At 36.0% G+C, this 26,076-nt stretch overlaps 1 long non-coding RNA gene across 1 annotated transcript in view; it reads left to right on the top strand.

The window, feature by feature from the left end:
* LOC132490713 (uncharacterized) overlaps positions 1-26,076 on the top strand; it is a 242,906-nt gene that overhangs the window by 73,530 nt on the left and 143,300 nt on the right. The window lies entirely within an intron of this gene.

Genomic DNA, 26,076 nt, shown 5'->3' with positions numbered 1-26,076 from the left:
GTTGAGGGACCAGGAGCAATGGTGACTGCAGGGAAGGTTCTTACAACTTTTAGCCCTATTTGGAACATCCTTTGTTGGCAAACTTACTCAGCACAGTTATTCCAGGCTATTAGAGCCCATGGGACCCAATGCCATGTAATGAAGGTCACATTAGTTTCACCCCTGATCTGACCTCAAAGTCTGTGGTCCTAACCAGTGTTTTATTTTGTATACAAGCACCATTATTCAGTGTACTTGCATCAGTTGCTGAAAAACCCAGCACCTATTCCTGCATTCCGTTTTAAACTCCAAAGTGACTTTGAGCACCAGCCCAGAGGAAAAAAAAAATCAATTATGTAATATGATCTCTTACTATAAATGGGGAACCCCCAAAATGTATAATCAATTAAAAATGTCTGTTTCTTTTAATGGCAGAAATATTCACACTTGGGTGAATTGCAGCGATAAAAAGAACCCCTGACTCTTCCCAGTTCTGCTGTAAAGGAGTCTAGTTATTTGCCTTAGTTTCAAAAGAATAATTCCCTAAGTATTTCAAAGTGTCCAACTGGCTGCCCCAGCCATTCTCTTTGGAAGCTTCTTTCTCATCCTCATGGAACATCCCTCTGGCATGCATGACCAGCTACAAGCTAAACCCTGTGGAATAAAAATTCTTTCATCCCTTTGTGTGATGTGTTTCATTTTCAGAGTTTGGATGATCCTCTTCGGCAGCAGTGGCAGGCATTGTTAGTTTCAATAGGCGGCCTGGATGCACAAGAACAGTCATCATAGAGACAGGCTCTTAGGGTCTGTCCCTTCGTGCCATGGTGCTGTGTTAGATCACTTTCCCCTGCTGGGTTAATGGCTAGAGAAGAAGGGAAACAAACTGTACCCAAAGCAATCCAATTAAAGTACTTGAACTTTACTGACAGGCATCCTATTGTTTTCTTAACTTCTTAACCTATGGTTAATTACTCCGACCAGTAGCAAGGAATAGCATAAAAAAGAGAATTATCTCAAATTTGCAATTTTCTTTAGTTTGAAAAGGCATCGTTTTGTTATATAAGATGAAATAATAATCTGTGTTTGGTATAGTTGAACTTTTTTTGGAGTTGATCTTTCTATCTCTCCTCTAATATTTTCACCAAAGTCACTGCCAGAACTTATTGCATGAAACTGCTCAGTCTTTAAAATTTTATCTCTGTTCACAGTCTCCACTGCGGCATTAGTTCATTCTGGGCACTTTGGCTTCCTTGAATCTCCATCTGATCCCACTCCCATGACTGTGATATCCTTTTTCAGGTTAATCAAGGATTCTCTTTTTCTGCTCTATCATCCATGCCACTGTAAGTAGGAAAGTAATTTAGGCTTTGGGCTCTCAGCCTCGTCACTTGTGAAATGACCTCCCCTGACTCTAAAGTTCTATGTTCAAAATACAAGCTAGGATTTCCAGTAACAGTAAATTATATGTGTAAGATGACTGATAGTTTGTAGAGTGTCTTCATATATTTTATTTTATATAATTCTGACCAGAGTCCTGTGAGATGGAGAGAACAGCTATTATTGTCTCCTTTTTTAGATAAGGAAAGTGTACCTCAGGGAGGGGAAGTGACTTACCCCACATCAAATAAGTAGCAACTGGTTGAACCTGAACTTTAAATTTAGAGTTTTTTCCACATAAAGTGATAGTTTCCTCTGGTAGGAACTTTCTTAAAATCTGAGTTTCTTAGTTTAATTAATTATACATTTTTATGTGTGTGAGTATGTATGTTCATGCTTTGGGAAGGAGCTTTGTTATACTTAATTGAGTTTGGGATGGAATTTTATGACTTTAGTTTTTTATCAGTGAAGGCTTCTAGGATTTCTGTTTAAAAAACATAAGATTGAATGTATTACCTTTCTAGTATGGAATTTTGGAGTTATTGTAAAGCCCTCTATCAAATTTTCTTTTAACATCTTTATTGGAGTACAGTTGCTTTACAATGGTGTGTTAGTTTCTGCTTTATTACAAAGTGAATCAGCTATACATATAAATATATCCCCATATCTCCTCCCTCTTGTGTCTCCCACCCACCTTCCCTATCCCACACCTCTAGGTGGTCACAGAGCACCGAGCTGATCTCCCTGTGCTATATGGCTGCTTACCACTAGCTACCTATTTTGCGTTTGGTAGTACATATAAGTCCATGCTACTCTCTCACTTCGTCCCAGCTTACCCTTCCCCCTCCCCATGCCCTCAAGTCCATTCTCTACGTATGTGTCTTTATTCCTGTCCTGTCCCTAGGTTCTTCAAAACCATTTGTTCTTTTAGATTCCATATATATGTGTTAGCATACGGTATTTGTTTTTCTCTTTCTGATTTACATCACTCTGTATGACAGTCTCTAGGTCCATCCACCTCACTACAAATACCTCAATTTCATTTCTTTTTATGGCTGAGTAATATTCCATTGTATATATGTGCCACACCTTCTTTATCCATGCATCTGTCGATAGACACTTAGGTTGCTTCCATGTCCTGGCTATTGTAAATAGAGCTGCAATGAACATTTTGGTACAAGACTCTTTTTGAATTATGGTTTTCTCAGGGTATATGCCCACTAGTGGGATTGCTGGGTCGTATGGTAGTTCTATTTTTAGTTTGTAAGGAACCTCCATACTGTTCTCCATAGTGGCTGTATCAATTTACATTCCCACCAACAGTGTAAGAGGGTTCCCTTTTCTCCACACCCTCTCCAGCATTTACTGTTTGTAGATTTTTTGATGATGGCCATTCTGACTGGTGTGAGGTGATACCTCATTGTAGTTTTGATTTGAAATTCTCTAATGATTAGTGATGTTGAGCATTCTTTCATGTGTTTGTTGGCAATCTGTATATCTTCTTTGGAGAAATGTCTACTTAGGTCTTCTGCCCATTTTTGGATTGGGTTGTTTTTTTGATATTGAACTGCATGAGCTGCTTGTAAATTTTGGAGATAAATCCTTTGTCAGTTGCTTCATTTGCAAATATTTTCTCCCATTCTGAGGGTTGTCTTTTCATCTTGTTTATGGTTTCCTTCACTGTGCAAAAGCTTTTAAGTTTCATTAGGTCCCATTTGTTTATTTTTGTTTTTATTTTCCTTTCTCTAGGAGGTGGGTCAAAAAGGATCTTGCTGTGATTTATGTCATAGAGTGTTCTGCCTATGTTTCCTCTAAGAGTTTTATAGTGTCTGGCCTTACATTTAGGTCTGTAATCCGTTTGGACTTTATTTTTGTGTATGGTGTTAGGGAGTGTTCTAATTTCATTCTTTTACATGTAGCTGTCCAGTTTTCCCAGCACCACTTGGTGAAGGAGCTGTCTTTTCTCCGTTGTATATTCTGGCCTCCTTTATCAAAAATAAGGTGTCCATATGTGCATGGGTTTATCCCTGGGCTTTCTATCCTGTTCCATTGATCTATATTTCTGTTTTTGTGCCAGTACCATACTGTCTTGATTACTGTAGCTTTGTAGTATAGTCTGAAGTCTGGGAGCCTGATTCCTCCAGCTCCGTTTTTCTTTCTCAAGATTGCTTTAGCGCTTCGGGGTCTTTCATGTTTCCATACAAATTGTGAAATTTTTTGTTCTAGTTCTGTGAAAAATGCCATTGGTAGTTTAATAGGGATTGCTTTGACTCTGTAGATTGCTTTGGATAGTATAGTTGTTTTCACAATGTTGATTCTTCCAACCCAAGAACATGGTATATCTCTCCATCTATTTGTATCATGTTTAATTTCTTTCATCTGTGTCTTATAGTGTTCTGCATACAGCTCTTCTGTCTGCTTAGGTAGCTTTATTCCTAGGTATTTGATTCTTTTCGTTGCAATGGTAAATGGGAGTGTTTCCTTAATTTCTCTTTAAGATTTTTCATCATTAGTGTATAGGAATGCAAGAGATTTCTGTGCATTCATTTTGTATCCTGCTACTTTACCAAATTCATTGATTAGCATTAGTAGTTTTATGGTAACATCTTTAGGATTCTCTATGTATAGTGTCATGTCATCTGCAAACAGTGACAGCTTTACTTCTTTTCTGATTTGGATTCCTTTTATTTCTTTTTCTTCTCTGATTGCTGTGGTTAAAACTTCCAAAACTATGTTGAATAATAGTGGTGAGAGTGGACAACCTTATCCTGTTCCTGATCTTCGAGGAAATGGTTTCAGTTTTTCACCATTAAGAACAATGTTGTCTGTGAGTTTGTCATATATGGCATTTATTATGTTGAGGTAAGTTCCCTGTATGCCTACTTTCTGGAGGGTTTTTATCATAAATCGGTGTTCAATTTTGTTGAAAGCTTTTTCTTCATCTATTGAAAGTTTTTCTCCTTCAGTTTGTTAATATGGTATATCACATTGATTGATTTGTTTATATTGAAGAATCCTTGCATCCCTGGGTAAACCCCACTTGATCATGGTGTATGATCCTTTTAATGTGCTGTTGGATTCCGTTTGCTAGTATTTTGTTGAGGATTTTTGCATCTATGTTCATCAGTGATATTGGCCTTTAGTTTTCCTTCTTTGTGACATCTTTGTCTGGTTTTGGTTTCAGGGTGGTGGTGGTCTTATAGAATGAGTTTGGGAGTGTTCCTCCCTCTGCTATATTTTGGAGGAGTTTGAGAAGGATAACTGTTAGCTCTTCTCTAAATGTTTGATAGAATTAGCCTGTGAAGCCATCTGGTCCTGGGCTTTTGTTTGTTGGAAGATTGTTTTTTTTTTTTTTTTTTTTTTTGCGGTACACGGGCCTCTCATTCTTGTGGCTTCTCCTTTTGCAGAGCACAGGCTCCGGATGCACAGGCTCAGTGGCCATGGCTCACGGGCCCAGCCGCTCCGCGGCATGTGGGATCTTCCTGGACTGAGGCATGAACCCGTGTCCCCTGCATCGGCAGGTGGACTCTCAACCACTGTGCCACCAGGGAAACTCTGTTAGAAGATTTTTAATCAGAGTCTCAATTTCAATGCTTGGGATTGGTTTGTTTATATTTTCTATTTCTTCCTGGTTCAGTCTTGGAAGGTTGTGCTTGTATAAGAATTTGTCTCTCTGCGCTTCCTGGGCTTGATTGATTATTTCCTTTCCCATATTAAGGAAGTTTTCAACTATAATCTCTTCAAATGCTTTCTCAGTCCCTTTGTTTTTCTCTTCTTCTTCTGGGACCCTGATAATTCGAATGTTGGTATGTTTAATATTGTCCCAGAGGTCTCTAAGACTCTGCTCAATTCTTTTCATTCTTTTTTCATTATTCTGCTCTGTGGTAGTTATTTCCACTATTTTTTTCTTCCAGGTCACTTATCTGTTCTTCTGCCTCAGTTATTCTGGTATTGATTCCTTCCAGAGAATTTTTAATTTCACTTATTGTGTTGTTCATCATTTTTTGTTTGCTCTTTAGTTCTTCTAGGTCCTTGTTAAAATTTTCTTGTATTTTCTCCATTCTGTTTCCGAGATTTTGGATCATCGTTACTGCCATTAGTCTGAATTCTTTTTCAGGTAGACTGCCTATTTTCTCTTCCTTTGTTTGATCTGGGGGTTTTTTACCTTGCTCCTTCAACTGCTGTGTGTTTCTCTGTCTTCCCATTTTGCTTAACTTACTGTGTTTGAGGTCTCCTTTTCTCAGGCTGCAGGTTCGTAGTTCCTGTTGTTTTTGGTGTCTGTCCCCAGTGGCTAAGGTTGGTTCAGTGGGTTTTGTAGGCTACCTGGTGGAGGGGACTAGTGCCTGTGTTCTGGTGGATGAGGCTGGATCTTGTCTTTCTGGTGGGCAGGACCGCATCCAGTGGTGTGTTTTAGGGTGCCTGTGACCTTATTATGAATTTAGGCAGCCTCTCTGCTAATGGGTATGGTTGTGTTCCTGTCTTGCTCGTTGTTTAGCATAGGGTGTCCAGCACTGTAGCTTTCTGGTCGTTGAGTGGAGCTGGGTCTTAGCGTTGAGATGGAGATCTCGGGAGAGCTTTTGCCATTTGATATTACGTGGAGCTGGGATGTCTTTTTTGGACCAATGTCATGAGCTTGGCTCTCCCCTTTCAGAGGCACAGGCCTGACACCCGGCCGGAGCACTAAGACCCTGTCAGCCACACGGCTCTGAAGGAAAGGGAGAACAGAAAGAAAGAAAAAAATAAAATAAAGTTATTAAAATTAAAAAATTATTAAAAAATAAAAAAGTAATTAAAAAAAGGGAATAAAAGTAAGAAAGAAAGAAGAGAGTAACCAAAACAGAAAACAAGTCCAACAGTGATAACAAGGGCTAAAATCTATACTAACAAACCAAAACCAAACAAACAAAAATACGGACAGACAGAACCCTAGGACAAATGGTAAAAGCAAAGGTATATAGACAAAATCACACAAAGAAGCATATGCATACACACTCAGAAAAAGAGAAAAAGGAAAATATATATATATCTATATATAAAAAAAAAAACGGAGGAAGACAGCAACCAAATCAATAAACAAATCTACCGATGATACTAAACTCTACATAATAAACTAAGATAAACATAAAAGCAGAAACAAATTAGATGCAGAAAGGAAACCCCAATTCTACTGTTGCTCCCAAAGTCTACCACGCCAATTTTGTGATGGTTCATTGTTTATTCAGGTATTCCACAGATGCAGCGTACATCAAGTTGATTGTGGAGATTTAATCCACTGCTCCTGAGGCTGCTGGGAGAAACGTCCCTTTCTCTTATTTTTCGCACAGCTTTGGATTTGGACCCGCCTATCTGTGTAGGTCACCTGAGGGCATCTGTTCTTTGCTCAAAGAGGATGGGGTTAAAGTAGCAGCTGATTCAGGGGCTCTGGCTCACTCAGGCTGGGGGGAGGGAGGGGTACGGAATGTGGGGGAAGCCTATGGTGGCAGAGGCTGGCGTGATGTTGCAACAGCCTGAGGCACACCGTGTGTTCTCCCTGGGAAGCTGTTTCCTGGATCATGGGACCCTGGCAGTGGCAGCCTACACAGGCTCCCAGGAGGGGAGGTGTGGATAGTGACCTGTGCTTGTACACAGGCTTCTTGGTGGCTGCAGGAGCAGGCCTAGCATTTCATGCCCGTCTCTGGTGTCTGCACTAATAGCCATGGCTTGCACCCATCTCTGGAGCTCGTTTAGGTGGTGCTCTGAATCCCCTCTCCTCACGCACCCTGAAACAGTGGTCTCTTGCCTATTAGGCAGTTCCAGACTTTTTCCCAGACTCCCTCCTGGCTAGCTGTGGTGCACTAGCCCCCTTCAGGCTGTGTTCATGCAGCCAACCCCAGTCCTCTCCCTGGGATCTGACCTCCGAAGCCCAAGCCTCAGCTCCCAGCCCCCACCCATCCCGGGGGTTGAGCAGACAAGCCTCTCGGGCTGGTGAGTGCTGGTCAGCACTGATCCTCTCTGCGGGAATCTCTCTGCTTTGCCCTCTGCACCCCTGTTGCTGCACTCTCTTCCATGGCTCCAAAGCTTTCCCCCCGCAACCCCCGTGTCTCTGCCAGTGAAGGGGCTTCCTAGTTTGTGGAAACTTTTCCTCTGTCATAGCTCCCTCCCAGAGGTGCAGGTCCTGTCCCTATTCTTTTGTCTCTGTTTTTTCTTTTGCCCTATCCAGGTATGTGGGGAGTTTCTTGACTTTTGGGAAGTCTGAGGTCTTCTGCCAGCATTCAGTAGGTGTTCTGTAGGAGTTGTTCCACACGTAGATGTATTTCTGATGCATCTGTGGGGAGGAAGGTGATCTCCACATCTTACTCCTCCACCATCTTGAAGGTCTCCCCTGCCCCATCAAATTTGATTGTATTTTTCAATTGTAAATCCATTCTGCCAGAAATCTAATATACTTATTAGGTAGTGTTCTTTGTGATTAGGGGAGGTATGAATATAGTAGAAGCCCTGTTAGCCAATTCCTGCTTTAGGCCAACAGGAAAATCTGAAATATGGTACATTTCTGTTTATCTGTTTACCTACTGTTATGCTTACCTAGAGTCATTTGTGTTTGTTTTCAAATTTGTTTATGCCAGTTGAATGTGCAATTGTAATTTAATTATGCAAACTGGTGAAATATGAGTAAAAATGTATAAACTGTTGTTGATTTTATGAAATTTAAGTTGATTGCTTTGGAAAGACTTTTTAAGGGTGAATCACTAGAACAAATTAGAGTCTAAATAGGTGTGGGCAAGACAACAGTGAAAGATTATGTGTGTCAGAGGTAGGGGATGAATGTAAAAATTTGGAAGGATCCTGCATTCAACTTGCTTTGCCAGACTCTTTAAGCACTCGCTGACTTTAAATAAACCAAAACCTTTAAACTCTCACTCACTTTAAATAGATGATACATTGTGGTACAGTTTAAGCAAGAAGAATAGTGTGAATTAGCAGTCAAAGACAGCCCTTGATCCTATCTCAAAAGATTGGTCAATCAGTGTAAAGTTTTATGTTTTAACTTTAAATGAGCTAAGTATGTTTAAATTCCTTTAAACAACTTCTTTTTGTTTCTCAGTATCCTGTTTAAAATGAAGATAAAAGTAATTTTATCCAGCAAGGATTTTTTTTTGAGTGTATGAGGATTCAATGAGATAATACATGTGGAGCACCTAGAGTAGTGCCTGGCACAAGTACTAAAAAAATTAGCTATCATCATCATCATCAACATCATTGTCCCCCCCCCCCCTCCTCCTCCTATTCCTCCTCCTCTGAGTTTATCTGCTGAATGGCTTATGTACACCAATATTAAAAAACATAATCTTGGGGCTTCCCTGGTGGCTCAGTGGTTGGGAGTCTGCCTGCCGATGCAGGGACACGGGTTCGTGCCCTGGTCCAGGAAGATCCCACATGCCGCGGAGCGGCTGGGCCCTTGAGCCATGGCCGCTGAGCCTGCGCATCTGGAGCCTGTGCTCCACAACGGGAGAGGCCACAGCGGTGAGAGGCCTGCCGGCAGCAAAAAAACAAACAAAAAAACAAACAAAAAAACCACATAATCTTTTAGATCACTGCTGCCAGCTATTTGAATATTTTAGGAGCAAGACATGATAGTTCTGTTTAGACTGGCATTGAAACTATCCATTTCCTACCCCCACCCCACCCTTTTTTTCAGGATTTATGAGAAGAGAAAGTTTAACTATAACTACCTATTCTCAGGAAATGCTAAGACCTGAAATTTTAGGTGAGACATAAGTGAAAGTGTTAGATGTAGTCTCAGCTGAAGGCTATCAAAAGGATTGAAATGATGTGGAGAGTTTGAGGTGTATTGGTGGAGTTGTGTGGAATGCTTACCAGGCACCTCCCCATACTGAGCCTAGATCTAGTCAAGGTGTTTCTCTACATAGTTCTCTCACAATTGTAAATAGAGAACAAACAAAGGGAAAAAAAAAATCTTGACCAAAAGAACACTGGTAGCTAAACTGGAATAGTTGTGTCACAGTCAAACAGTGATTGTAAGGGTAGTCATTGTACTGTATGCCTTCAATTCCTAAATGCTTCGGCTCACCAGTAGGTTACAGGTTTTCATTAATGAATCCACATTTAGAAACTGCTTTTAGGAAGAGAATTAATCATTTACCTGCTTTCTTTCTAAGTGCTGGCCCACACATTTTCATATCATTTCACATCCCATTGTCCTATGTAAGAATGTGCTTCTCACAGAAAAAAGTTCAAACTCCAGGGGCAGAGATGATACCAACACTGCTGATAGTTTCCTCCTGAGTTTGGATGTTACAGTGGTTGATTCAGTGCTGGTGTCATGGGAGTGAATGTGCTATCAATGTGTTCTTTTTAATTACTACTATTCAAATAAGTGGCGTTATTCACCTCCTATAGATGATTTGCATGGCACTTCCATAATTTTAAAAACTAAAGCAAATAGGTAGCAAAGTAGAATTTAAGACATTTTCCAATGTTGAAAAAAAATTTTAATGGTATAATCTAAAGTTATTAAGTACCATTTTGTGTCCTCAAACAATAGAAGTATCACTATTGGTCACTTTCTATGCCTATTATGGAATTAGGTCTATTTGGTTTTCATATTGTAGTCCATCCTTACTTGTTGTAAAACTTTTGGATAGAAGAAATATTGTCTTTCTACTTCATGGCTCATTATAGCATTGGCATTACTTCAGCTCATACAACATACATTTTCCTACCCATTAGTAATATAAAAATTTCTCCTCTCCTCTTTCTTTCCTGTGCTTTTATTTCAATCATTGTATGTCCTATCAATTTTGGCTGTCCTCAGCCTTTTGCCCTCAGGTGTGTCTTCACATATTTTTCTTTGCTCTTCTGTATGTCAGCATTTGTTAACATGTATCCTTCTTTCTAACCTATACTTTTATTCCTTAGTTTGTTGATTTAAATTTCACCCATATTTTCTTTAGCTACACCATTTTCATAGTCGTTTTACATGAGGACAACAGTGGAATTTATAAAAACAAAGTAGTATCCCAGAAAATAGCCATCTTTATACTGTAGTACCATAGGCTAGGTATTCAGACTTCTGGATGTCTGTTTTCTTTCCCAGGTTAAGAAAGTTTTCAGCTATTATTGTTTCAAATAAGTTCTTTGTCTTTATCTCTCTCTTCTCCTTCCAGGACCCCTGTAATGCGAATGTTAGATGCCTTGATGTCACAGAGGTCTCTTAAACTGTCTTCATTGTTTGAAATTCTTTTTTCTGTTCAGCTTGGGTGATTTCCACTACTCTTTCTTTCAGTTCGCTGATCTGTTCCTCTGTATTATCTAATCTACTGTTGATACCTTCTACTGTACTTTTTATTTCAGTTATCATATTCTTCAGCTCCATCTGGCATTTTATATTTTCTAACTCTTTGTTAAACTTCTCACTGTGTTCATCCATTCTTCTCCCAAGTTCATTGAACATCTTTATGATCATTAACTTGGACTCTTTATCAGATAGATTGCTTATCTCTACTTTGCTTAGCTCTTCTTCTGGGGTTTTATCTTGTTCCTTCGTTTGGAACATACTCCTGTGTCTTCTCATTTTGCTTAATTCTCCATTTATTTTTCTGTATGAGGTAGGTCAGTTATATTTCTTGATCTTGGAGAAGTGGCATTTTGGAGGAAACATTCTATGCAGCCCAGCAGCACACTTCCGCCTGTCACCAGAACTATATGATTTAAGGGTGCCCCAATGTGTGCCAAGTACGCCCTTCTGTTGTTGTGGGGCCAACTACTGTGGGAACACTTGTAGGCAGGGCTGGCCCCCAGTGTGTTTGGCTGCCATGCCCTGCCTCTTTCAGAGGCTGCCAGCCACTGGTAGGTGAAGACAGGTCCCGACGCAGCTGGCTGTGGGGCCCAGGGGTACTAAGTGTAGCCCCTCGATATTTTAAATTTTAGGTTGTGGATTAAGGCGTTTCTGTAACTGGCCTGGGGTGAATTGCTAAACTTTAGGCAAGCAAGTTGAGTCTAGTGCCTAATAGCGATCGGGATATCATGGGACATGAGGTTGTTATGGTAGCAGAAATGCACAGTTAGGTTATGTGCATGCACAATGGTGCTGTTTCTATTTGGTTTAGAAGGCAGTTTAGATATCACCACAATAATATGAAAGGCAGCAACTTGATCAGAGTTCTAGCTAAGAAAGTTCTTATTTCTCTGTATTGGACAGACGTGTGGAGGACGATCTAAAGATAAGAATACTAAAAATGGAAACATCTTTAATTTACTTGTTTTTCAAATAGTATATATTTTTTATGTTGAAAATTTTTGCTATGTTATCTATTGAATGATTTAACAGATACCCAGATAAAGATGTAAAGATCTGCTGGAGATATATATATATATATATACACATATACATACACATTTTAAAAATATATAGATTCATTACATTTTGACTAAGTTGATCAGCTATAATAATAAATTCCATTGAATTATTTGGCTTACCGAATAGTAGACAAGCTACTGCTGCCTGGGTGTGTTGGCCTGATGTTACCTATAATTTCACTTAATCATTCATTCATTCATTCATTCACTGGGCACCTATTATGTTGGGGGTTGTATTTGGCACAGTAGAGAATACAAAGATGGTTAAGACATGGCCCCTGCCTACTAAAATTTGTAGTCTAGTGGCTATTGTATAAAACATTCTTAGATTTGGCCTTTACTATAAAAATGTGTCGATCCTTTAATTATTTCACAGCCAGAACGTCTAATTGCTATTGTTATGATCAGATATTTCATTTTCATCTTCAGTGTTCTGGATACTGAATTTAATATACTGCCAATATCTTTAAACACACTATAATCCCCCAAAAGATAACATAAAATATTATAAATATAAATATAAAATATTATGGTAAACAGAACTTTATTAAATGTTTTTATAGGGTTAATACTGTTTTTTAATCATATCACCCTCTTTCCTTTCATCTGATTCCTTCTTTATTTGAGAGAAGAGATGGGAAAAGACAGCTGTCATTTGGTAGTGAAAATCCAGTGTAAACAGGAAACCCATATGAAGCCTCTTTATTTCTACCTGGTTTCTAATTCAATAAAGTGCAAGTTTAGGAGCCTCAGGAGATGAAGATGGAGAGATACACAGGTGCTAACATGAAGGACCTTATATAAGCCATGCTAAGGATCTGGAAATGAGGTGGGATCCACTAAAGGGTTTTATGTAAGGAAATGGCTCCCCAGTTCTGTTGAGAAAAAAACATTTCAGCAATTCAGTGTAGAAGAAAGGGTGTAAAGAGAAGAGACCAGAGTCTGTGAGACCAGTTAGCAGACAATTAATGATAATCAGGATGAAGTACAGTGATGGCTTGAACTGAAACAGTATCTGTGAAGCTGTGAGGAACATCAAGAGGGAAGGATTCATGAGATTTTTTAGGAGGTAGAATTGATAATATTTGGGGACTTCCTAGATGGAGGAGTGGGAGTTGGTTGCTGTTAAGAAAAAAGAGAAGTTGAGGATGGCTCTCAAGTGTTTTGCTTGAGTATCTGGATAGTGCTATTCATGAGGAAAAGATTATTTTAGGAGAAGCAGTCAGGCTGAGGTCAGGGAGAGTGTGAGGGTGGGAGATAAAGAAGAATATAAATAATTCAGTTGATTTCAAACATAAATTTACTTTGCTTTGGAAAAATATGGTGTGATCCTGTGACCTGAAAGAGTAAAACTTAGGATAAGTCTGGCATGTTGAAGCAGGAGAGTGAATTTCATGGGAGAGTATTGATTAGGGAATTTTGGTAAAAAATAGAAGGTTTGGAATCATATTTATTCTTGGAGTCTTTTTTATCAGATTTTTTAATAATGGCAGATTTCCTCCATTTTGTTAACCAAAGGTTAGACTGCTCTATTCAAATGTTTTAGCTTTATTATGTGTGTGGGAGTCCTTGGAGAGTAGGGACTTTAAGGGGTTATCTATGTGAAGAGGCAGTATGGTAATGAAGGCAAGTTCAAGTACCAGCTGTATGAATTGCTAGTTAAATAACCTTGCATAAGCCACTTAACTTTTGAAGTTTCCATTTTCTCACCTCTAAAAAAAGAGGATTGAATCACATGATCTCTGAGAAGCTTTTTAACAGTAAAAACCCTATGATGTTATGACCCTATAAATGGCATGATTGTAACTATAGGATTAACATCTTAGAAACCTTAACAACAGACTTCCAGTTAAAACTGGTGATTGAACACGTTTTCCCTTGTTCCTTCCTAGTAAGGGACTAAAAGTGTGAGTAAAAGACTAAAAAATATACAAATCCACAAGCATAAGGAAGAGGAAGCAACATGTGAAAGAGATACAATTTTTGGAAGACGTAAAGTGGATGAAGGAATTAGCTAAATACAAGTGCCTAGAGACTATTGTGCCAAGGAGAAAGCAAGCCAATCTACGCTCCAGAACTGGCTCAAGAATTGGAGGCAGCACTTCCTGTAGAAGACAATGACTGAAGTAGAAACATATTATAATTAATATACTCAGAGCGATAGAAGATAGTGCTTCCGTGAGACATAACAGGATGATATAAAAAAGGAATAATCAGAGAATAAGTGCTCATAATAGCTGAAATGACTTCAATAGGATTTAAATTTTCTTGAAAATGGAGCAGAAATCCAAATAATGGAAAACAGGAGAGAAAATAAAATCAGTCTAACAAACCAAAACTCCGATTAATAGCAGTTCCAGAAAACAGGGGAAAACAAAGAAAATGATGAGGAAGAGATTAGCATGGAATTATATCATAAAAGTTTTCAAAACTGAAGGACATGAGTTTCGACTTTGAAAGGGTCTGCTTGATGCCCATAAAAAGTGTAAAGCAGAAAATATTTTTCTTTCTTCTTATTACTTTATCTATATGAGATGATGAATGTTAGCTGAACCTATTGCCATAATCATTTCAGAATATATGTAAGTCAAACCGTCTCTCTGTATGCCTTAAACTTACACTGTGATGTATGTCAATTATTTCTTAATAAAACTTGAAAAAAAATGAAAAGCAGATCTATACCAAGGTACATAACTGGAAAATTTCAGACTACCAGCAGTATATATAGATGATAATAGGAGCTTCTAGAAAGAAAATATAAACCTTACATACACACTGGTTCAAGAATCCAAATGGTACCTGATTTCTTAATGGCAGCATTCAAAGCCAGAAAACGTGTCTTTAAAGTTCTGAGGCCAAATTATTATTATTATTATTTTTTATTATTATTATTTTTTGCGGTACGCAGGCCTCTCACTGTTGTGGCCTCTCCCGTTGCGGAGCACAGGCTCCGGACGCGCAGGCTCAGCGGCCATGGCTCACAGGCCCCGCCGCTCCGTGGCATGTGTGATCTTCCTGGACCGGGGCACGAACCCGTGTCCCCTGCATCGGCAGGCGGACCCTCAACCACTGCGCCACCAGGGAAACCCCCAAATTATTTTGAACTTGTAATTCTATATCTAGTCAAACTATTAATCAGGTGTGAAGGTAGGAAAAAAAGACATTTTTAGGTGCATGATCTTCAACATTTACCTTCCATGTTTGCTTTCTCAGGAATCTTTTGGAGGCTGTGCTATATCCAAAGGAGGAGAAACCTAGGAGAAAGAGGAAGGCAGAGGATTCAGGAAATAAGTGATGAGAATGAGATGAGAAAGGTGAAGGGAAGTTCCTGGACAACAACTGTGCATTGATCTTAAGAATAATCTGTCCTTACCTGAGCAGGGAGATAGAAAACTCCAGAAAGGGATGTGTCAGATGGAAGAGTTAGAATTGATAGAATGCTTCATACTTAAGAGTGTGAGATATATTCAGAGAGATTTTACATTTCTATTGCAGAGCTTGGGAATGGGGGGAAAACTGGCAATATTAACTCTAGGAAGGAAACCTTGTTACTCAAGGAAGGAAATGTATTAAAAATGTACCAGTTGACTGAATACTGGGAGAATGAAAGGAAGGGGAGTGGGTGGTATAAGAGAGCTAACACTTTATCTTTCATGATAGAAAATTAGTAATGTGTGCAGTTTACAAATAAAAAATAAGAATATAAGCATATTATTTAGAGATAAAGAGATAAACACTAGAAAAAATTTGACACGGGTTTCAAAGGTTGGGATATGGGCTGCTGTTTGTTTGTTTTTAAGAAACATTGTGGTACTAGTTAACTAGTAAACTATGTAGATGTATTACTTTGAAAACAATGAGAAATTATAATTTAAAAATTATAACAAATTAGGAACATAAATATTTTGGATTTTGATTTTTCAGATAGAAGAATAACTCTTGATGAAGTGTGTGTATTTTTGTTATCTGGAGGAATTAAATGGTTTACACCTTGGCATTGCTGAAATTTGTACATTCTGTCTGTTGAGAATAAATATGATATTATTTAGAGCAGTTTCCTCTTTTTCCTATAAGGTACTCATGTTGTTTACCTGGTAAAAGCTATGGAGTGAAATCTAAAAGTTGTTGTTACAATTATCCAGTTTCAAGTATGTGTTCCAAATAAAAGGAAGCCATTAACTACCAATGGCTAAGGAGAAATAGAAAAAACAAAAGTAAATTTTGATTTAGTAGGTATAGCCACATAAAACAGATTAAACAGTGAATTTATTAAAGAATCACTTTCCCTCATTCTAAGTAATGTCTAAACACTTAGGATTTTTTCCTATCGAAAAGTTCACATGGCTAATTCATGCATTCTCATGGAATGCTTTTAACTGTTCACCGACTCATTACTTATTCATCTATAGTTAATGTAAAACCACTTTTGTTGTGGTTTACAAAAATATGGAGGTTATGTGATTCAGTGCATGCACTTCAGAATTTAGATTATCTTTCAATAATCAAAAACATGCTTTGCCAAAAATTCCAGTATGAGTGTGCTCAAAATATCAAGTGCCTTTTGAAGTTTTTAAATAAGAAACTCCAACAACAAAACCCAACAACAAACAAACAAACAAAAAACCCAGAACATGTAAACAAAAGTGTTCAGCAGAAATCCTTAAACCTCCTTGAGAGAATTTTTAGAACATAAGAGAGGCAGAGACAGAGATCGAGGTAGAAAAGGAGGGAATTTCTCCTTGAATTTTTTTTTTTTTAAACCAAGGACATTTGGTGTTGAAAGGAGAAAGAGGAGAGGAGAAATGAAGAAAGAACATGATTTGTCTCACAGATTTATTTTGTAATTGATTGTAGCTTATAAAGGTTTTCATTGACAGTTGTATGGGAGGGAGAATTCTAAGTTTCAATACTGACACTTTGAAGAGTTGCCCTGTTGTTGCAGCTGCTTGGGCAGCCTTGCTCAAACATCAATGGTGCATTGTGGCAGCTTGCTCTGCTGCCCTGTTTCTGATGGACGTTCTCCAGGCAGTGAAGGGCAAAGGGGCTGGCAATGCTGGTAACTGGCATAATAGAAGTTGTTGGACCAGTTTGGAGTGTATGTGTGTGAACTGAACACTTAGTGACAGATTCTGTGCTATGGTCAGTCTAAGTTCAGGGTGAGAAAATATTTTCTGGACAATTAATAGGGAGGGGAATATATATTTTTATATTGTCTTTTCATGACATAGAGTGCATATTATTTAGTTTTCGTGTGGTGGTTGGTAGAAAAGACTAATGTTTATGGCCTGAAAGAAAATCCAGTATATATGCATATATAGCTACACTAGAATCTTTTCATAATAAAATAATTGACTTTTATTGTTTATAATACTTAGTTATTGATTTTTGTAAGGATATCTCAATGGATTTTTTTCCATTATCTGTGAAAATCCGCTCCAAATTTTTTCAGCTTTCTTTTCCATGTATCCAATAACATGAATAGCATTCTAATTTAGTCTTTTAGAATAATAAACTTTAAGAAGGGATATGAAAAGTCACACATACTGAATAGATAGGGCCATTACTTGGAAGAATATGACATACTGTTAGGAGGTGATACAAAGAAGGAAGAAATGAGGAACATTTATTTTGCTTACATTTTTCTCTGCTAAGAGGAATAATATTCAAATTGGAAGAAGGCAGTGGAACTCAATAACTGAACTGGTTAGTAAGAGGCCATTTAGGCAAATTTAAAATCAAGTTCTCACAGAGTTTGGCAATTTTTTCCATAATGATAATAATCATATTTTTGAAAAACAACCCTGCCCATTTGTGTAATGTGTGTTTTTCAAAGCATTGTCTATATATATATATTTCACTGGGTCCTTATGGTGATCCTGAGTAGTAAGGAGGGATGGTTATTCCCATTTTATAGGTGAGGAAACAGAAAAACAAGCAACCAAGGAATTTTGAATACTACTCTCATTTAATATTCACTATACCCAAGAAGATGCTATTATCTCCATTTATAGATGTGTTAACTGAAATTAAATAATTATTTTTTCAAGCCACACAGTGGTCCATCAAAGCACCTGGAATCCAAACCTAAGGACTTTTGCTCTGAAGCCTATGTTTTTTCCACTGAAAATTCATAACTTACAGATATGATCACATTTAGAGAGTTGGAAGGTATAAAATACTGGATATAAGCAAAAGTATAAGGTCTTAAAAATAAAAAGTCTGTAACATACAGAGTTAATTTTGTTTATCTCCAGCAAAATTCTGAAATGAAACATTGAATAGATTATTTGTGAGCATGTAGAAACCAAGGTGATTATTAAGAGCCATATCATTATTTTGCCAAGAGCAAGTCATGTCATACTAATCTCATTTTTTTGATAAAGTAAACTAGGTTATTAGATTAGAAAATGTTGCAAGCATATGTATCTTGGTGTAAGCAAGGTATTTGACACAATTATGGCAATAGGTTTAAGCAGACTCATAAACTTTTTTTTTTATATATATATATATATTTTTAGTTTCTGCTTTATAACAAAGTGAATCAGTCATACATATACATCTGTTCCCACATCCCTTCCCTCATGCATCTCCCTCCCTCCCACCCTCCCCATCCCACCCCTCCAGGCATAAACTTTTGAAATACTTTTTTTAGATAATTATGTTTGTGTTTGCTTGTTTGTTTTTGGCAAATATTTATTAATGACCTACTTAAAGCACACTCTCAGCTTGGATGTAGGAGAAAGACTTCTTTTAGAGGTACATTTTAACTGAGATTTGATTTATGAATAGGATGTGTATATAAAGAAATAGGGAAAAGTTTTACAAGTGATAACATTAGCTCACATTTATTGATTATTACTCTGTTTTATATATTCTTCACAACAATCCTTTTGATGTAGATTCTGCATTATTATCCCTATTTTGAAAATGATTAACATTAAGGTTTAGAAGAGAAAATGTAAAATATAATTTATAATAGCATAAAAATTGGATATATTTAGGTATAAAATGAACTCTCAGGTAGACAGATATATAGATAGATAGATACATAGAAAGAAAGGATATATACATATAAATATATGACTTGTATATTGAAAACTAACAAAATATTACTGGAAGAAATTAAAGATGAACTAGATATTAGGAGAGATAAACCATGTTCATGGATTCAAAAACTCAATGCTGTTAACAATGTTGATTCTTACCAGTGCAATCTGTAGAATCAATGCAATCCCAGTTAAAATTCCAACAGAATAAATCAGGCACTTTGGGGCACAAATTAGACACAGCCTATCATTATGCAGATACTTTTCATTTCAAATTGTACTATGAAGTAAAAGAAGAAAGATTGTTCCTTTTTCTATGTCTTTTTTCCTTCTCTTCTCATATTAAGCCCAAACATCCTCTAAGGAAAATTAGTAATCACTATTTTAATCAATATGCCATAAAATTGAAAAGGTAAGATTTGGCTATGAAAAAGCTAGATAGCTGTATGATTTAATTATCTGGATATAAACTGAGGATCCCCCAATACTCTCCTCATAGTCAGACAACATTAATTATAGTTCTGTATATTTTTTATAATTTTTGAAGAGGAGACATTTTTAAAAAGCACAAATTTCAATATATAACACATATCTTTCTATATGCTAATTTTAAAAAACCTCAGAAGAGATACGTTTGTCTTTCAAGGATATTTGTGTATCATTTGTAAGACTCTCTGCATACTTGTGTGATTATTTCTTTAGGGTAAAATCATTGCCAGGTCGAGGGTGGAGGGGCACATACTAGATTGTGATATGTATTGCCAGAGTGCTCCTCAGACTTTCTGGGCCAGTTTATCCTCTCATAAGGTTATGTTAGTTTCTCCACTAAATATTTTCAGTCTAAGCTAGGTAAAAAAGTGATACTCTCTCACATTCTTGATTTTGTATTTCTTTTATTTTGTTGAGGATCTCTGTATGTTTACTGAACATTTGAACTTTTGTGAAATTCTTATTTACTTACCTTTTTAAAAAAATTTCACTGTAAGAACTCTGTTTTACACTAGATTAAACTCTGTTTTACACTAGATTACCCACATACATACTCACTCATATATCTCATTATTTTGTAAAACTCTATTTTAAAGGTATTCACTTTTGTCATATATATATACACACATATATATAATATATGTTTTCACACTTTTGTCATTTGACTTTTATATAAACTCATTTATCTGCAGATAGTCTTAATTTTTATGTAGTCCTATTTCTCAATATTTTATTTTAAGGTTTTTTACCTTGGCATTAGGCTAAGGAAATTTTTCCTACCTCAAGGCTATACAAATAGTTTTAGTATTTTATTCTAATACTTTTATTGTTTCATTTTCTATTATTATTATTATTTATTTATTTATTTTATTTTTTTGCGGTACACAGGCCTCTGACTGTTGTGGCCTCTCCCGTTGCAGAGCACAGGCTCTGAACGTGCAGGCTCAGCGGCTGTGGCTCACGGGCCTAGCTGCTCCAGGGCATGTGGGATCTTCCCGGACCAGGGCACGAACCCGTGTCCCCTGCATCAGCAGGCAGACTCTCAACCACTGCGCCACCAGGGAAGGCCTCATTTTCTATTATTAATTTTAGTTCTCAGTACTTATTTTAGTGTATGAATTTCACCCACTTAGCTAATGAAGTAAACACGAGCAAGCAAAATATTATGAAATGTGGTAAACTTCTGTGATTAATAATGATAACATTTTATAATAATATTAATAGAAAATACTAAATAACATTTATTGAGCTTTTACTGTCTGCTATGCAAGGTGTTTTTATATTCTTTATCATTACAGTAGTGCTATAGGTTAGCTATTGGTATGTTTATTTTCTCATAAGAGTAAAGAAACAGATTCAGAGCTAGATAACTAATTTCTCATAGTGGGTGTTAGCTATCTATTGTCATATTACAAATTTCTCCAAACTTAGTGACATCAAACAACAAACATTATTGTCTTATTATTTCTGTGGGTAAGAACTTTGGGAGCTACTTAACTGGCTGGTTCTAGCTCAGAGTTTCTTAATGAGGTTGTAATCAAGATGTTAACCTGGGTAGCAGTCTTGTGAGAACTGGAGTATCTGCCTCTAAGGTAGCTTATACACATGGCTATCAGCAAGAAGCCTCAGTTTCTTGTTGATTGTTGATGGGAAGCCTCAGTTCCTCAATCTCTCCATAGGGCTGCTTGAGTGTCCTTATGACATAGCAATTGGCTTCTCCGAACGCAAGTGACCCGAGAGAGAGAGAAATTGCAGGGAGGTAGCAAAAGTTTGTTACAGTTAAAATTGCTCGGTGGCTTTATAGTAATAGGAAAAGGAAATCCAAAAAGCTGGGACCTGTGTTTTGTACATGGCTCTGATTTTAGGGATCCTCTGGAGTGTTTATGTGTTGTCAGGACAATATCATTATCTGTAAATGACTTCTACAACTCAGACTTGAGGTTGAAGACCTTCAACATGAACTAGCATGAGAACTGGAGAAAGTCTTGTAGTTAATAGTTCTTATGATTAGTTTGTACATTTTCCAATGCGTGTAGAGCATTATAAGAGCAAAATTAGTGTAAAAAGGATAAAGTGCTAAAAAAATTCAACAAGATTGTGCTACTTTTAGGAATAATTGTAGTGATATTAATAATTCCCCTAGGGGCCAACCTAAGAGCCCTTTCTGGTTTTTTGTTTGTTTGTTTTAGGTTTGTATGGATCAGAGTGTCAAATCAACCAATTTTGTATTATCCAAGTAACTGTTGCTTGCATGAGAATGGATAACTTTAAGTTATTTGCATGATTTTCACTTGAACTGTGTAGATTAAACCTAGAAAGACTAAAAATAGAACATGATATAGTGTTCTAAGAGAATATCTGACTGAAAAAAGATTTGAGTTTGGGTTCTAATGCTGCTGTCAAATTATTGCAAAAAATTGATGCAATTTAAATAATCTCTCTGAACCTAAATTCTCCATCTTTAATATTAAGAGTGAGTTGAGAAACTTGCAGACTTGAGATGAAAGCTCAATTTAATTGAAATTACAATCATTAGTAGTTTATGGTAAAGATGATTTTTTAAATTTGTTTGTTTTGTTTTTTGCAGTATAGTGCCAAACCTACCACAAACGAAACCAAATAAAAACTATGCAATATATCTGGATAATAATACATTCTGGTTTAGTCTATTTTCATCTTTTTTTTAAATTTGTTTTTGTGGGTGTTATCATACTGTCTCTCTTAGAAGTTTGGTTCAGAATTTAAGTGTAATGGATTGGTTCACAGGGTATTGGAATAATTTAAATAGAGAGGAAAAATGATTCTCAGCTTTCAATATGGAAATTCACAAATTATATAATGAATATATACAGCAATGAAACTTATGAAGAAGTACAGTGGAACCTCATCAATAAATATAAGTTAATATAAGTATATTTAACTTATACAAATTTAACATCCATTGAAAGAAAAAAATATATGTCTAGTACGTATTCCACTGAAATGAGCTCTTGCTCATTAGTGAGCTCGTCACTCTCAGAGTCAGACAGGAGGACATGGTTGGCTTTGATCCCTGTATTCTCATGTGAACATCTTGCCATTCTGAATGATTTGAATATTTCTAATATTTGTTGAGGCTTAAAAAAACGGTATGTAGCCTCTGAAATCAATCCAACTACATTCTAAGGTGTTGAACTGAAAGGAAAACAAAACAAACAAAAAATAGTTGTAATAATGAAGGAAAAAAAGCCTCTGTTGGATTTGTAGAAAGGAGGTGTACAGTCTTCAATATGCTACATCATTTAAAGGGATAGATCAAATGATTTAGATAGTGTTTCTTTTGTTTTTTTTCTCAAAAAAGAGAAAAAGGGAGCCAAAGTGGCTCAAAAAAGGGAGCCAAAGTGGCTTTCTAAATGAGAGCATCATAGGCACAGATTTTAGTGTTCACTTTGGTCTTTATTATAGGTTTTACTAGAGAGTAATAAAAATTGAATAATCAGAGAGACTAACTATAAAGATTTTAAATTTTAATTAAAAACCCAATTAAACAATGAAACATTATTATTAGTAACTAAAAACAATTGAAACCCCCAAATATTTACAGTGGTTGTTTTACAGTGGTGGGATTCTGAACAGTTTTTTCTTCTGAAATTTTACTTTTTTGCATTTTCTAATTTTCCTCAAGAGGTATTTATGGTTCTGTAATTTAAAAATTATATATACTTCAGAAATTATAATAAAACTCTCAGAGATTTAAATTTATGAATTTTAAAATTGAATTACATATTTTTGTTTCTTTATTTGTATAGGATAGTCAATGGTAGGAATGAAAGTTTGACAAGCCTCTTCCAAATGGAAAGTTTATCTTTTAGTTAAATTTTTCAGGATGAAAGATGATAGATTCCCATTTAATAGTACAACATAATTCTAATCTCATCTTTTTGACTCCATATTTCTTTAGTACACAAAGTAGTACTGTGGTCCAGACACATCTGTCCTTAGAAAACTTTAGTATTATTAAATTCTGATTAAACCTTATCCACTAAGATATCACTAATTCCACATTTAAAATAATTGGAAAAAGAACCTGCTGAAATTTGACTTATGAAAAAGGGGTTTGTGAAGCACATTGAAATTATGACCAACATGACTAGAGTAGTTTCTAGCCTACTTAGCAGAACAAACTATCTTTAAGATATTACTTTAGCAACATTAATTTCTCTTCCAACAATGAATTAACAGCTCTCACTAGCCTATATATTCACTTAATAAAAAAACTACATTTTAATCCTGGCCCCTACCAGCTTTAATTTGTCAGCTGCTAAACTCCTACCCATTCATCACATTTCAGCTTTAACATCACTTCTGCAAAGTAACCTTCTTAAGCATATGTCAGGTCCTTTCTCAAATACTATCAGAGAATCTAATTTTTTCCTCCAAAATCTTCTCTCTACTAATAGGTATGTAATCATTTGTATAATTATAAATTATTGTCTGGTTCCCAGTAGGCATTAGTTATATGAAAATAAGGATCGTGTCTGTTTTATTCTCCTCATTGTCATTCTAAAAACTAACATATACTCAAAATATAATAGAATCTCAATACTTACTTATTGAATTAGTATCTAAATATCTGAATGAATTACTGAATGAATATACCCAGCCAAAAATTTGGCCAAGGAACTTTAAGCTTAAAGCTTTAGCATTACAAAATTTTGATTAAATCATTTATAATTTATATACCACCAATCTGGAATTTTTGAATATTAGGACAAAGGTTTATATGTAAAATTGAAGAAAGTGTTTGAAAATGATAGAGCAACATATAAAAATCAGTTTCTGTAATTTTGTCTTTCTATGATTCTGGATTGACTTTAGCTTCCTGTTCTAATTGAGTTTTGTAGTAGCTTTTGTAGAAGTTGAAATAAATGTCCAAAACCACTGTGAGATGCAGAGGATCAATCTATGAATACACATATCACCAAGTTATTTAAACTTGTAAAATATATTATAAATTGTTTTTACATAAAATTGTTTAATAATGTAATGCTAGTTTTGGTTTCTAAAGAAGATGAAAGAGAGCTTAATTCATTCACTCAATCATTTAATCATACATTTATCAAATTCTGTACATGCCTCCAAATATGGTAACTCTGATTATAAGTCAGTAGATTCCCTACTTTATCATGGAAAAAACTTTTGGGGGGCACTTTGGATGTAATAGAAAATCTTTACTTATTTAACTTGGTAATTTAGTAACATATGTGTGATTAAAATGTCACATAGTATAATATATAAATTACTGATATTTTTTCAATCCTAATTTTAAGAATCAGTTGTATTCGAATTTTTCACATACATTTTTTTTGAATTTTTGAATTTTATTTATTTATTATACAGGAGGTTCTTATTAGTTATCTATTTTATACATATAAGTGTATATATGTCAATCCCAATCTCCCAATTCATCCCACCACCACCACCGCCGCCCCGCCACTTTTCCCCCTTGGTGTCCATACGTTTGTTCTCTATATCTGTGTCTCTGTTTCTGCCCTGAAAACTGGTTCATCTGTACCATTTTTCTAGGTTTCACATATATGTGTTAATATACAATATTTGTTTTTCTATTTCTGACTTACTTCACTGTGTATGACACTCTCTAGATACATCCACATCTCTATAAATGACCCAATTTTGTTCTTTTTATGGCTAATATTCCATTGTATATATGTACCACATCTTCTTTATCCATTTGCCTACTGATGGGCATTTAGGTTGCTTCCATGACCTAGCTATTGTAAGTAGTGCTGCATCAGTGATATTTGTCTGTAATTTTCTTTTTTTATAGTATCTTTGTCTGGTTTGGGTATCAGGGTGACAGTGGCCTCATAGAATGAGTTTGTATCCTTCCTCTGCAGATTTTTGGAAACCTTTGAGAAAGATGGGTGTTATCTTTTCTCTAAATGTTTGGTAGAATTCACCTGTGAAGCCATCTGGTCCTGGACTTTTGTTTGTTGGAAGATTTTTAATCACAGTTTCAATTTCACTGCTTGTGATTTGTCTGTTCATATTTTCTGTTACTTCCTGGGTCAGCCTTGGAAGGTTATTCTTTCTAAGAATTTGTCTATTTCTTCCAGGTTTTCCATTTTATTGGCATAGAATTTCTTGTAATAGTCTCTTATGATGCTTTGTATTTCTGCCTTGTCTGTTGTAACTTCTTTTTCATTTCTATTTTTATTGATTTGAGTCCTCTCCCTCTTTTTCTTGATGAGTCTGGCTAAAGGTTTATCAATTTTATTTATCTTCTCAAAGAACCAGCTTTTAGTTTTATTGATCTTTGCTATTGTTTTCTTTGTTTCTATTTCATTTATTTCTGCTCTGATCTTTATGATTTCTTTCTTTCTTCTAACTTTGGGTTTTCTTTGTTCTTCTTTCTCTATTTCCTTTAGGTGTAAGTTTAGATTGTATATTTGAGATTTTTCTTATTTCTTGAGGTAGGCTTGTATTGCTATAAACTTCCCTCTTAGAACTGCTTTTGCTGGATCGTATAGGTTTTGGATTGTTGTGTTTTTCTTGTAATTTGTCTCTAGGTGTTTTTTTTTTTATTTCCTCTTTGATTTCTTCAGTTATTTCTTGGTTATATAGTAACATATTGTTTAGCTTCCATGTGTTTGTGTTTTTTATGTTTTTTCCCTGTAATTGGTTTCTAATCTCATAGCATTGTGGTCGGAAAAGTTGCCTGATATGATTTAAATTTTCTTAAATATACCAAGGCTTGATTTTTGACCCAAGATCTCATCTATCTTGGAGAATGTTCTGTGTGCACTTGAGAAGAAAGTGTAATCTG

The sequence above is a fragment of the Mesoplodon densirostris genome, chromosome 5 (genome assembly GCF_025265405.1).
Source record: "Mesoplodon densirostris isolate mMesDen1 chromosome 5, mMesDen1 primary haplotype, whole genome shotgun sequence".
Lineage (NCBI taxonomy): Eukaryota > Metazoa > Chordata > Mammalia > Artiodactyla > Ziphiidae > Mesoplodon > Mesoplodon densirostris.
This window is presented reverse-complemented; position numbering and strand designations above follow the sequence as displayed.